This window comes from Poecilia mexicana, unplaced genomic scaffold (genome assembly GCF_051168715.1).
Source record: "Poecilia mexicana isolate PSO_F unplaced genomic scaffold, ASM5116871v1 scaffold_9, whole genome shotgun sequence".
Taxonomy (NCBI): Eukaryota; Metazoa; Chordata; class Actinopteri; order Cyprinodontiformes; family Poeciliidae; genus Poecilia; species Poecilia mexicana.
Window position 1 is genome coordinate 10,727,242 of NW_028263378.1, and position 14,423 is coordinate 10,741,664.

Genomic DNA, 14,423 nt, shown 5'->3' on the forward strand with positions numbered 1-14,423 from the left:
AGAAAGGAAAGACAAAAGAGAGGAAGCGAAGAAGCAAAAGAAAAGAGAATTTAGGGACAGAAGGAATGAAAAAATGATAAAGTATCAGAAAGAAGGAACAACTGAAGGAAAGAAAGAGACACGAGAAGGAAAGAAGGAGGGACAAAAAGAGAAGAGAGAGGAAGGAAGGCAATGAGGAAGAACAGAAGGAACATAAAGTAGGAAAAAGCAGTGAAGGGATGCAAGAAGGATTCAAGAGGGAAGAAAGGACAATTTTTAAAGGATGGGGTAAGAGAGGAATCTGGAAATACTTACTATTCCCCACTCGTTTTTCTCATTCCGTACTTTCCAGACTTGGACTGTACTGAAATCAAATTTCAGATATTTCCAGACTGTGTTGGAACTAAGCATCTAGAGAGATAACACTGGCTTCACTGCAGAATATTCAGCCTCAACACGCCCTTGTTAACACAGAGATGCAAACAACTGAGGTCCAAACGCAGGTGGACTCACGCAGCTTCACGCACAAGAATTTACGTTGCGAATAATCCAGTGAGCAAACCTTAACGGTTTTAAAAAGCTGAGACTCGTTTTTTTAACAAATAAGGGGGGAAAAGGCCCCCAGTAGACTGTGATGAATGAATCAACCCAAGCATGCTGTGAACATTATCAGAGTGGGGGATGAATGAATACATTATCATGCAGAGCACAACTTCAGTCTTCCTGCCTCACAGCTTGTATGTCCTCTTGCCTATCAAACCTGCTCTCCTGATTACCTGCACTCATACAGAGCACCTTTTGTCCATATTAAAGGGGGAACGGATGGGGCGAGGTTGAAAATTATTTATTTTCACAAGAACTCATTTTGAAAGAGAGATGTCTTGAGTTTCTTTTTTTCCCTGTGTGACTCAAAGCCCCGCTCCCTGCCTCCTTTACTTACTCTGCAGGCTATTTCCACTGCCCCCTTTGACAGGCTGTCTGGCTTTCAGCTTGTCTTCTTAAATATCCGAGTTAGCTCTTTGAGTCTGTGCATTCCTCGGTTCCCCCTAACCTGGATATCTGCATGGCTGTCAGGCTGACTGCGTGACTCTGTCAGTTGCTGCTTTCCAAACATTTCCTTCTACCTGCCACATTTCTATGTGAGTAATTACTGCTAGGATGAGTGCTTTAAAGAAGCACACTGACAGTTGAGTCTTGTTTGTTTCGTTTGAACAAATATCCAGGGTTTTGCAGTCAGAGTGCAAAGTCAAATTAAAACTTGATGCAATAATAAGCAGGGCTTCCTCAGATAGTTAGCTTTCCACTCATAGATATTATGCGATCAGTGCATGTTGACTCTGACTTTATGATCAGAATGTGGAATGAACTAGACTTCATATAACGGCATATGGGTAAGATCTGTTCATACTATGCATTAGGTGGTTAATTTAATTAAAAATAAATCTAAAAATATATTTTTTTATTGGTTTATAGCTTTTATAGCTATTTCCCATTTTTTTAAAACCATACCCTTAAACAAAAACAAAAATCTGTCAAAAGCAAAAGAAAACAAAAATCATATTCATATTTAGTTGACTCAGAAGTGTAGTTTGTGTTCAAGTTGCAAGCCAAGGAATCTGTCTGATCTGCAATTTGCCATGGTGCTAACGACGACAAGCAGTGGCTGTTCTTGCATGAATGGGGCCTTGGGTGAGCCACCCACCCAGTCAATTAAAATGAGATTCTGGGGTGGGATAAAACACACCGGGATGCCAGCTCCCCATTGACTGCACATGCACAAAAGAAGTAAAAAAAACTTGCTCTGTGCACAACTGACAGATAACTTTCATTATGCTGCTGTTTTCTAATGCTGCCCTTAGCAGCTGCCCATATGGTGTAAGTCATTACTGATTAGTTTTAATGCAAACCAACATAATGAATGACTCAGTTTCATGCACTGGAACATGCTTATAAGTAGGAGATGATGCTATTTTTTTGTGCCCCTGGTAGTGGTGGTTTGTGATATGGGCAATATGGCTCTCTGCACAGGGTGGCATTCTGTCAGGGGGCAGGAAAAGGCTTAAAAAATCTAAACGAAAACTGCTTTCTTTGAGTTTTCTATTGCATATTTGCATATCAATTACATCCTAACTACAGTCACCATTGAACTGAAATATTTCACAACCTTCATGTTGAAGGTCCAGTATTATTTAAGTAAAACCTGCATTCCAACAACAAGGTATTTCTCCAAACAATGGTTGTTTATTTAGTATTTCCATGAATGTTAAGGATCATCTCACAGTGTTTTGTCTGCCTGCGAGTCGCCTCGTTTACCTATCGGGCTTTCCTCCCAGTGTCAGCTCAGGCTGCTGTCACACCATACATTTAATCAGCCGCAGCAGCTCTGAGCACATCCAGCAGCCTCCCGGTGCTCGCCGTACTCTTTGCACATGTGCGTGTGTGTTTAGGTGTGTGTGTGTGTGTGTGTGTGTGTGTGTGTGTGTGTGTGTGTGTGTGTGTGATGTGAGGGGGCCTTTGTGAGGCCTCCACTCAGCAGAGTGGTGATAAGTACTCCCAGCCCAGCACTCTGCATGAGCTGATGGACAGACAGGCCAAGAACACTGGGAGCCTTGTGGTTTCAGTGTGTGTGTGTGTGTGTGTGTGTGTGTGCGTGGGTGTGTGTGTGTGTCTGGGTGTTTGTGTGCATGATGGTGAAGGGGGGGAAGGCAGTGGCTGGGGACTGGGGAGTGTGTGATGTGTGTGCTCTGTTTTTTCACCATTCGCGCCACCAGACCATGCCACATGGCTGCAATTTGTTCATTAGCAATGTAATAAATGTACACACACACACACAGACGTAATATTGTTCGGAGTTCTGCCTGATTGGATTTTGAAATGGAGGACCCTCCAGGGAAGCTCCTGTAGTCTGCCAACCACTGTGACCGAGAGGATTTCTTAACAAGGCTTGAGACAAACTCAGAGGTTTCCAGCGTTTGTCTATTTACGGAGAGAAACGCTGTGAATGGAAACTGTGCCGGTTTTTAATATGGCCAACATGGCACACCACCCAGGGTGGCAAAGTGTAGGGAGCTACACACAAAAAAGAACAAAATGTTCTGTAGCTGTACCACAAACAAGTCTTCTTTTGCTTATTTACATAAATTACGTATAAATTTTCTAGCACTTAAGACTGGTCTTAGCCGAATAGTTGAACATTGACTCTTTAAAACAGAAGTTGTAGATTTTCTTCAATTTACGAAGACATAAAAAGTGTTTTGAAACCTTGTTTAGGCATTTGAAACAAGAGTTAAAGAAGCATGAAGGTATTTTAACTGCTCACATCAGACTAAATCAGTCTGAATTGAATTTTTTAGCTCTCTGTGTGGCAAGTGGAGTTACATGGAAACTCATTTTTTGCAAAATGGGCTTTAATTTTGAGGTTTTTCCTCCAACACTGGACATTTATCAACATTTTAATGGCCAGTTTTTTTTCTTTATTTAGCCAAAAATAAAAAACATAGAAAATATATATTTTTTTTATTTATATCTGAGTCTGAACAAAGACAGATAAGTTTTGTTAGCTTTGTTTGCTTTTCAAAACAACTGGTCATAGTTAGAAGTCCCCGTCTCAGTGTCTTGTTTCACATGTTTCACTTGTTTCAAACCTGTTTAAATGAAAGGTAACACTGTCCTTTTGATGTGTTTTCAACAAAATCCTGCTCGGGGGTAATTGTTTTGATCTGTAGCGAATTTTGATATGGCGATGTGGCTCACCACCCAGGGCGTCATTCCACTAGGAGTGGCACAAGCACTTTGAAAAAATGTAGCTATTGTTGTTTAGGGTCTGGCTTCACTACTGGGTAGTGATGTGAAACTTGGTATCCAATTCATGGATTTTGTATCAGCCCTAAATTAAAAGACTACTTCACTTTTTCCCCCCCTAAAAATCTGGTCTGAATTATTATGTCTGGTTCAAAAAATAAAATACAAAGCAGGCTATTTTCACTGAAAAGAGACAATTAAAAACAGATTTAGAATTTTGAAGCTTTGTTTTATTTAAAAGAAACAAGAACTGTTTCTGGTTGATTGCTCAAATCCAGATGAAAGTTTTTCCTTTTTAAATTTAAGGGTTAGACTTGCAGGTCTTTGTACGGATTTGTAAACCATCTGGAAATAATCAATATTCACCAAGGACCAATTACAACAATGATCATCATCTGTGTGTCAGATGAGCTGAGGAAGGCTGCTCCGATAATTACCTCGTGTCTAGGGTATCCATTGACGGTTGCTTGAGCAGAGCTTGTCCACTTAGCCTCGTAAATGTTTACATCATGACGTAGTAAGCAATATTAGATCATGCGATACTGCATCTCCTCTGAGAGATCATTTGACCGGGAGTGTTGGTGTGGAGAAAGTTAAGAAATGTGCAGGATAAACTAAATCTGTCCGGCCTGGTTTGGCCCCCGCGTGGAGACCAGCAGCTGTGCTGCTGAGAAGAAGCTGCTTCTTCCACATTCAGCGAGGCTCATAGCCTCTGGGAGAGAACGACTGCTGCTCCGCTATGAGCATACAGATCGACTTACACACTGGCTTTCCTCTGCTTTGATGACGGATGCACACACTCATCCACACATGCATGCCTGCCTCCACCGATACCCGAGTGCATTTCGGATTTGCACACACACACACACGCACACACACATCCACCTTTACCCCCATCCTCCACCTGGATTAATTCACCTGCTGCACCTGAGAATGTGAGCGCTATGATGTCACCTGCAATCCCATCACTTCAAAGGCTCAAAAGCACTTCAGTGCCATCAGCACAGAGTGCAAACGCGACCTCTCGCTTCTTCCTTTGTCCCACTGTCTCCTAATGGTAATTCCCCCGCAGAAAGTCCACACATGGATGGGGGAGAATTACAGCATTCTCTTCAGTCAGAGATTCTAAGGTTTCTGCCCACTGGCATCCACCGCATGAACCACAAGACAAATGACAAGCTTTCTTTATTCCTCTTCAGTCTTACCAACTTGAAAGAAAATGCCCCACTGCATGAAACTGAGTGCACTTAAATGTGCCGATGTGTGTCCATGTCCATTTGTGTGAACGCATTCAAGTAAAAGGTGGCTGAATGCAGTTGAGAATCCCATGATTGGAGATCTGGCAGTCACCCGCTCTCCAAAAACCTCCCAGTGGAAACACTCAGAAGCAGGGTACGATGCGGAGAGAAAAGGCGATGATACAAGCAGCACATTAGGCCGCGGGTAGACCTCAAATGAGATTATGAGGTCATATCTGAGAAAAAAAAGCCAAAGAACAAACAATAGGAAAATGACATCCTATTACATCAGTGTTTGAGGCTCTTATTTTGAAGTAATAACGAAAGTGGCTCTTTCCTCGTCCCTTCATATTGACTGAGTCGGATGATGAGCTAATATCAACGGTCAGCACCAAAAGCACTGACGAAGCCTCCACCATTTTTAAATGGTTTGCGCAGTAGCATTAGGGGTGCATGGCAGGAAAATGAAACGATGACAGAGAAGATGCACAGTAAGAATACTTAGACCGGCTATGAGTTAGCCACTCACAAAGCTAAAATTAGCATCTGTTGTGTAGCATCCAGTTGGAGCTAAATGTCACCAATGTTTCACAGTTTTTTTTTTGCTGAACTGAGATTGCTTTTGATTACCGCTAGTTCAAAATCTAAAATACTTGAAATGCTTAAACCCAAACATTTTTAAATACATTCTCCTGTATTTGTGAAAACAGGAAATGGAGGTCCTGTCTTTTTCAACAGTTTTCTTCTGAAAGCATCACTTTTTATTTGTTTTCGTAGCAGGATCTTGAAAATTCAGTGGAAAACAGAAAAGTACACAGTGACAAACCAGATGTAAGTAATGTGAGAATAGTTAGCCGCTAACCATGTTAAAGTCAGCATCTGCTTTGTTGTTTCCCATTTCGGAAACAATAAAGAATCCAATTCCAACCCTGTTTTACTTATTTTAAAAAAAGGGTATAAACAAACAACAAACAGATATGAAAGTGTGTTTAACCAGAGCATCACACTTTGAAAATAGACCCAACAAAGACATAAGTAGTAATAAAACAACCAAAAGCCATAAAAGAACAAATCACAACGTGACAAAAATGCACGGTGTTTTTAGGAGCGACCTAACAAGAGATGAAGCCACCTTGCTCCGTAAAGATAAAACATGTTTATTTAAACAAAGTATTGCTCAGATCTTGTCTTTTTCCCGTCAATCCAGTACCACGAATCATACCATCTCATCTCATGAGCTGGATGTCTGGTTCTCACCCTAATCTCATCTGTGCCGACAAAATCTGAATGTAGAGAAAGAAGAACACATCTTGATAAGAAGAAGAAGAAGAAGGAGAAGAAGAAGAAGAAGAAGAAGAAGAAGAAGAAGAAGAAGAGGAAGAAGAAGAAGAAAAAGAAGAAGAAGAAGAAGCAGAACAAGAAGAAGAAGAAGAAGCAGAACAAGAAGAAGAAGAAGAAGAACAAAAAAAATATTACAAAAGTAGTGAAAACCTGATAGCAAGAGGTAATCTCTGCCTTGGAGATTTTCATAGAGGCTGATTCATATAATCCACAACCAAATAACACAATAATAAACACACTTCAGCATGATTTAACATCAAAGCATCCAGCCGAGCTTAAAAGTGGAGACCCGGGCCTGTCTTCCATCTCAGCTCAGTGGAAAGAATTTCCATTGTAAAGTAAGATAAAATAACAGCAGTTCAATGTACTGTGACAAACCAAGACGCACCAGCCCCACGAGCGTGCTGTTCACAAGATGATGCCTACTGTGAAAATATTCTTCTGGTGTCTTTAGGAGGCAGAAAGCACAGAGATGGAAATAGTTTGTGTATGCCTGTGTGTGTAAGGGGGGGAGAGTGAGTGAAATTGAAGAGATGCACTCGCAGGGGGAGATAGAGGATTTACTGCCGAGATAAAAATGGAATCCATTTTGGTTCTTGAAGCACTCACATCCACAGTGTGAAGACCTGCTCGGTGCGTTAGCCTGCCACTGCTCTGTCAGTCACATCCCCCCTTTTTTTGCCTCCTCAGCTGCGCTTTAGACTCCTCTCCCTTTTCCGACACTTTTTACACGATTTAGCTCTTCTCTAAACTTACGTCTCTGCACTTCATGCTCTTTCCTCTCTGTTCCTTTCCTTTCCTTTCTTTTCCTTTCTTTTCCTTTCCTCCTCTTTCCCTCACTTTTCCTCTCTCTAGGCACCCCAACACTGTCTCAGGTCCTGAAACTATGGCAACCGAATGAGAGAGCAAGCGCTCTCTATGATTAATAGATGAGAGATGCAGTGCCAATCGTTTGGGCCTGGGGAGGAGGGACAGATGCACTCAAACAACGCCGCACAAACATTCCCAGCGAGCACACACACCCAAATCCACACCTCCGCCGCCTCCATCATTAGCCACCTTTCGTCTGTTTGTCACAGATGCCTGACTTAAACATGGACACAAGCTATCAGTAGTGTTAGGGGTGGAGAACCAAATCAGGAGACCGATTCGCATGACATAATTTTCCTTATTGGCTCCGGACAAACAAACTAACCACAGTCATGACCGCAGCCGCGGCAGCGGATGTGGCCCTAATGAGTCCGTGCACACAGCTTGGCCGTCCTTGTGACTCACACACCTCGTGTTTAAAAAGCAAAGCAACAGCAGGACAAGAAATAGGACATCATATTTTAACACTGCATACCGTGTTTCATATTATCTGATCTGTGCAGTACATGGCTAGCCTCTTTTTAAGACTTTCAGGCTTTCCCATTTAAAAAAAAAAAAAAAAAAGCCTGCTGCTTTCGGATTATCCCCACAAATGCATTTGCTTTCATTTCCATTTAGGTAATGACAAACGAAAAAAACAACCTCATCTGTGACAAAGGTATTACAGCATGTTATTGTTGGATATGCCTAAGTGTTTGAAATAGGAAAAATCCATGAGGCATAATCTGATTTCGCTGTGTTGTCTTATCCAACATGCAGGCTTCTCAGCTGTCTTTCCCAACATCAGAAGAGGTGGTGGGCTGGCGATCGCTTTCTAATTCACTTAATTTCCAACAACAAAGCCCTGCCAAGGACCCACGGCCAACAGCAGACACTCAGTTGCCTTTTTTTTTTTTTTTTTTTTTTTTTTTTTGGCAGAGTAAAAAAACACGCTCAATCAATTATGCAAATATGGAGAATATGAAGGCCATTGAACACATGAATGGTTAATTCAACAGTCACTCATGGACTCAGAAGGGCTAAGGCTAAGTGGTGAGAAAGTAGTCAGTTAGAACAACACGATAAAACTTGGAAACCGTGGCATCCATGCGGGTGTTTGTGTTTGTGTTTATGAGTGAAGGGCAGAACGAACTGGAGCCAGACAGCAAAGCCCGAGATGCGACAGTGATTACATTGTCAATGAGCCATACAGTGGATAGAGAGCATACCGGACTATAACGTACAGAAGCCACACCAGGCAGTTGTTACATTATGACCACTACAAGTAGAAACTCATGTGGTTCAGGTGTGTGAAAACAGGCCAGATTCCCAATAGAAACACCAAATTAGCCCTTTAATTTTACTCCAAAATCAGATGCAAACTTCATCGCAATAAGCCACCAATTATTGCAATCAACTAGTCATCCGAATAGGAAATATAGTATATAGTTTTAAGTGCTCAATGTAACCCCACTCCCAACCCCTCATGCCATGGCGCCCTGGGCAGGGTGCCATATCCCTCATAAGACCACTACTGTTCACCAAAGATGGTAATCTGACACTTTCCAGTTGCACTTAGTCCGCCTTCTGTCTTTCCTACCACAACAGAACCTCACTGTGCACATTAACAGGATAACCTAAGAGTAATTCAAGATTATTTTTAAGTGAGTTTCTGTGAAAATATTAGAACCAGTTAATATATTGAGTTGAGTAGATGATTCTCAGAGGGTCTTCATTTTGTGTAGACCCAGATGGGTTGGCATGCAGCTGACCTGGGAGGAGCCAGAACCAAACCAGACTTACTGTCTTAAAATATTTCCAATCTCCAAAATATGATAGAAGTTTAGGATGATGCTGTTTTGTGAACCCTTAAGCTGTCTTCGCATTTGAGTTTGCTGCTTATTTTCCGACTGAATATTATTTATACAGGAAACTGAGGTCAGAGGCAGTGTGACACCAGTAATCTTCCTCCATGAACCATCCACTGTTTCCAATCAGACTGACCGGTTTGCAAAAAAGTACATAATGCATGTAAAACACAGCACTATTTTATAGATTTTTGTATTAGTATTATTGTGAATTAAATAGCTAATCTGCCTGGAAACATGTTAAATGTTGTCAGTACACACATTAAGGTCATTTGAGGCAACGCAGCACCTTTTACCCTCATTTCCTGTGTAAATAATCATCAATTTCTTCGGAATTGCACGCATAATGGAAACCTAATGACCGTTTAATAGTTCATAAATAAATAAATTATAGATGGAAAATTTCGAAACCTAGAGCTGTTTGAGACAGGATGAAATCCGTTTTGGTCTTTTGTCAACAAAGATGTTAACTGTTTATAAAGTCGTAGAAGAACCTCTGTTCAAAAATCATTAACTATATATATAAGATTGTCACTCTGATCCAAGTCCAATTCACAGAAACAGTATTTAATCATTTAAAGTTTATAGTATCTTATTCACTAAACTGCATTTCATTTTTTAAATTTAGGTCCACTCGGGTGCCAAACTATCACCACACAGAGGCAAGAATTACATCAATTCCTAGTGAAAAATCAATCAAACCAACACGCTGAGCTCATCTATTTGGCTTGAGTGTAGATCCGTTGAACCATATGGTGCAGCTGACCCTAAAAACATTCAGCATCAGCAGCTCTTTACACACAAGTATGGAAAGCATAGTGAAGCTTTCAAGGTTCCTGCAGCAAAGACCTAAGGGCATCCCCCAGATGTTCTCTGTTGTTGATTTCCGGTAGTAAAAATTGAAATTTCATGGCTGATTTATAGTCACAAATAGCTACAAACAAGCAAATCAAAAATGTTCTGGCTCAATTTGAAAGCACGAGGATTTAAGTAAATAAACCTCTAGTTCTGAAGAAAACCCAAATACACACCAGACTATCTCCTTTCATTCTGCTAATATCCTCAGCATGTTTTCCTTAGCAAAAATGAAAGCCATTTATCAAATAATGAGTTCGACTTCAGAGGGTCGGGGAAAATCATAGCAAGCCTAAATGAAAGAGATGGAGCAGAGGAGGTTAAGTAGAAAAATGTTTATCCGGAAGGGGACTTGTGTAATGCAGGTTAGAAAATCATCCTCTTTTTGCCTTCTGGATCACAGCAGAATAAAGTCAATTTAGCCACAGCTAAAGTTAGCAAATGAGCCATGTCACCCGTGTAAAAGACCAGTCCATGAACGTGTTTTTTTATTACTCTGACCTGTATTTCTAAAATCAAAGTGTGCCAAATTTCCCCAGCTGCAGAGGGGGCTTGTCGCTCGCCATTAAAGCGGGTAATTTAAGTGGCAGCAATTTAGAGAAATGTGGAAGCTGGAAAATAGGTTAAGCATCAATAAATCACATCCAGTGGAGGAAAATGGGTCCGATGTTTCCTTGTACTCTAATTGTTATAAAAAAAATAATAAAAAAATAAAAAAAATGGAGCCCACACACCAAGGATGCACATCAATAAAACATGGCTTTTATAAAATATGCATAAATACACACTCTGCTGAATGCTGGGTATTGACACTGGCTGAATAAGGAGCAGTAGTTAACAGCAGTTGGCTGCTCTTCGTGTTTATAATAGACGGCCAATTCATTTGAACAGGAGCAAAGCCATTTATCAATTATTCAGAACCTCCGTATTCAGTATCCGCATGTGTCCTTAACTGGCAAAGGTAGAGACGAACTCCCTCTGCCTCGCTCTCTAGCACTCACACACACACACAAACACTGTGACAAATTCACATCAGTCACACACAAAGCAGTCCCCACTGCTATTGTTAGGGGATCGGCGGATCAAACGCTCCACGGAGCATTGCTCCAAATACAAGCATCGGCCCGGGTCGCTCTGCTGTGTTCTGCTTCTCCGCGAGGACAACAGGCGGGCCATTGTCACAAAAGGTAATCATGCTGTAATTCATGTATCGGCACCTCTGCATGACAGAGTGTTTATATAAAAAAGTGTTAAAGGCGGGATTAGCCTTCTGGGTTTGTGGTGGTGAGCAGCCGTAATGAAAGGAACTGTTTGGGATTTCCAGACTGTGGAAGATCATAAGAAAAACTGAATCCAGAGCATCTGACTGCCTTCAGGCGGATGTTGTAGGAGGAGAAGTGCAGGCTGTGGACAGATACTGAGTGTTTTTGAGTCTGCCCCATGCACGGTTTGCAGAGGGTTTTTTTTTTTTTTTTCAATTAGAGAAAATGTCCAAGGTACAAAAGTAGAGAAAAACCAAACCAAGACAAGCTGACGTCTAGTCCTTCGTTGTAGAAATCCCTGTAACAAACGCAATTTCCCTTTAAATGCCTTCTTACAGCTTTTGTGTTTCCTCTGAATACTGATACTGAAAACACGTCTTCACTCTATTACAACTTCAGCATTGATAATTGCATTTGTCTACATGACCTGTAGGTATCAGATTTTAGACTTTCCAACCCGGGTGCCACCATTCAGGACCGATCAAGTAGAAAATAAGACATTTCCAGGTGCCATAATCTCTCAATGCATCTAATAATTTTTCTATTTCGAGAATTCAATAATCAGACGAGTTGATATATGGCTGTTTTATTCGATTTCGTAATAATTTATTTTACCTTGGCTCAGATTTTTGAACAAGTTAAAAAAAATCTACTATGAAGCAAGAATCCCAGGTACAAATGAGAAAATCTGACCTACTTGCACTTTTCCTCGGTAAGGCAGACATACCTATTGCCAGGTCAGAGTCAGGTCAATCCAGAGTCTTCTTATGGCACTTTACAAGTCAAACCGATCTAATTCAGTTATACGGGAAAAAATATATCCAAACCAATCAACATATCCAGATTCAGCTCAATTCAATCCAGCAGTGGGACTGAAATCCAGTTTATAAGAGCAGAGTTGGCCCACAGGCTGCAAATGCACATTATCTCTTATTTTACAAAAAAGATAAGCCAAATATTTCTTCTGTTCAGAGAGAAAAAAACTGAAATGAGTAAAATGTTTTTCTTTCAGTTTCTCTGGGAAGAAAATCATTTTTTTCTGAGCTGATACCAGAATTACATTTCCCAAACACCATGTGCTGCTGCTGAAAATCAGCTGACGGGAGGCATTCCCGGCTGTGTTCGTTTCATTCTCTTTTGCAAACTTCACAATCTGTAACCTACATTTGGAGTTTTCCCCACCTCTCCCAGCTCTTCCCAGTGTCTCAGGGGGGAATCTTTAACACTGGACAAGGAGAGCGGAGGACGGGAGAGGAGAGAAGAAGAGAGGAGAAGGGGCAACAATGGAGTAACAGGGTGTTGGCAGTCGTGCTTGTTAAAATAAAAATCTGTTTGATGCTATAACACTGTTTTGGTCCTGTTTTTATTCTAATGTGCTACTGTAGCACTTCGTCTAATGGCAAACACATTTGGCTCCGGGTTAGAATTGCAAACATATGATTGATCCTTTTGGACAAGGGTAATTGTGACCACTCCACCGCCTGGTAGCTCAAAATCCTTGAACACACCCTAACCAGTGTGCATGTGTGTTTGTCTGTGTGTGTGTGTGTGTGTGTGTGTGTGCGTGTGCATGTGTGTGTGTGTGTGTGTGTGTGTGTGTGTGGTGTGTGCATGTGAAACTGTAAGCCAACAGAGACATGAAAATCCTGATCTGAATGGAAAATCGATCATTATGGACACCGCTTTGATTGAAAAAAAAATGTCAACATTAGTTGCATCATTAGAATTCCCACTGATTACAAATTTAATTAAATCCAATTTCAGCTATGTGAAAATAAATGTGCTATTAACCATCTTTTAAACTGAGCATGAAGCCAATTAAACTTAGATAATTTTAGCTGTGAGTTCCTAACGTTTCCAGAAAGAACAACAAAAAAAGTTGATTTCAAAATAAAAACAAATTTGTTACAAATAGGAAAACTGTCTGTGAGGTCATAAAAGTTGTCCCTTCATGTACCTGCTGATGCTTCACACATCGCTTTTCTTCTGTTTTGCTTCTGTGAATCCTAAACAGAACCTTAGAGACTACAGACCTCCTTTATTCCATATGAATAAACACCATAAGAGGTGACGCACGAAAGTCTCCTCTTTTATATTATCTTGTAAAAACTGTGATAATCCTTATATAGATTCAAAAACAATACAGATTTGTGCTCGCGTTGTTTTAAAACAAGTTTTTTTTTTTCTTTTTTTTTTTTTTACGCATTGGGTTAATAGAGTAAGTCCAGTGGCGCTTGTGCACTTGTCTCCCGGCTGTACAGACTGGTGGAAACAGACAGGAGGAGGCAGCTTTTAGCGCATAAAGTTTGACATAAATAAAGAAAAATCTTACCTTCAGCTCATGAATGGGTATGCCAGCTCTGGTTTTTATTTTAATAATCCATTAGATCTGTCCTTTCAAGCAGTTCAAACGGGGGAGCTCGCTTCAGAATAACAATACGAGCGCTACTTTTCTCTTGCGCTTCTTTTTGTTACATGCCGCGCTCAAATCGCACCTCTTCAAATCGGAATATCCATCAGAAATCCACACTAAACAGATAAGCGATGTTCTAGGTCTTAGGTTCTCCTCAGGTGAGACCGGACGGACCGAACCGACAGGGTGTCCCAGAACGAGCTACGGAGACGTACGCAGTCCTCTTCCACAAAAGCCGACGGTCATCCTATTTGGAGAAGCTTAGACTGGAGCGGAGCGCAGCGAGCCCAGCTGTCACCCACCCGCTGCACACTCACACACATACACACACACACACGCTCTCACACATACAGGGAGGAGCCACGTCTGAGGAATGGGAGCTATTGTGTCAGTGGGGGCCAGTTATGGACAACTGTACTTCTATTTTTACGCAGCAGCCTTTCAGGATAAATGCGCGCTGGGGAGAAGGGGAAAGATATTGATGGAGACAGAAAACAGCGAAATATTACGAGATTATTGAGAACCTTCTTGTTTCATCGCAGGTTTGATCCTCCGTCTTATTACTCGCAGCACCCTACTTTGCTATAGATGCGATCTGGACCACAGCTCTTCTTCCCTGGTGGTCCCTCCTGGTCTGCGGCTGGCACGCGCTAATGCGCGCACGCACAAAAGCACGTGCTTCCCGGTTACACATCAACCCTGGAGTCACCGTAAAGTTCGCGTCATCACAGAAACTCTCAAGACCGCGAAGTTCACAGTCATAGTCTAAAAATGTTATTACTATTGAAAAGTTAATTTATTTCAGTGAAACATGTTA

The 14,423-nt window shown here is 41.3% G+C and overlaps 1 protein-coding gene across 2 annotated transcripts in view; it reads right to left on the reverse strand.

Moving 5' to 3' along the window:
- sema6a (sema domain, transmembrane domain (TM), and cytoplasmic domain, (semaphorin) 6A) overlaps window positions 1-14,166 on the reverse strand; it is a 140,848-nt gene extending 126,682 nt beyond the window's left edge. Inside the window, exon 1 of one of the 2 annotated variants that reach the window (XM_014995917.2) lies at window positions 13,526-14,166. The gene's annotated coding sequence lies outside the window, so the exon portion shown is untranslated. The remainder of the gene's footprint in view (window positions 1-13,525) is intronic. The other variant, XM_014995916.2, reaches the window with a different exon arrangement.
- Between the last annotated feature and the right edge of the window lie 257 nt (window positions 14,167-14,423).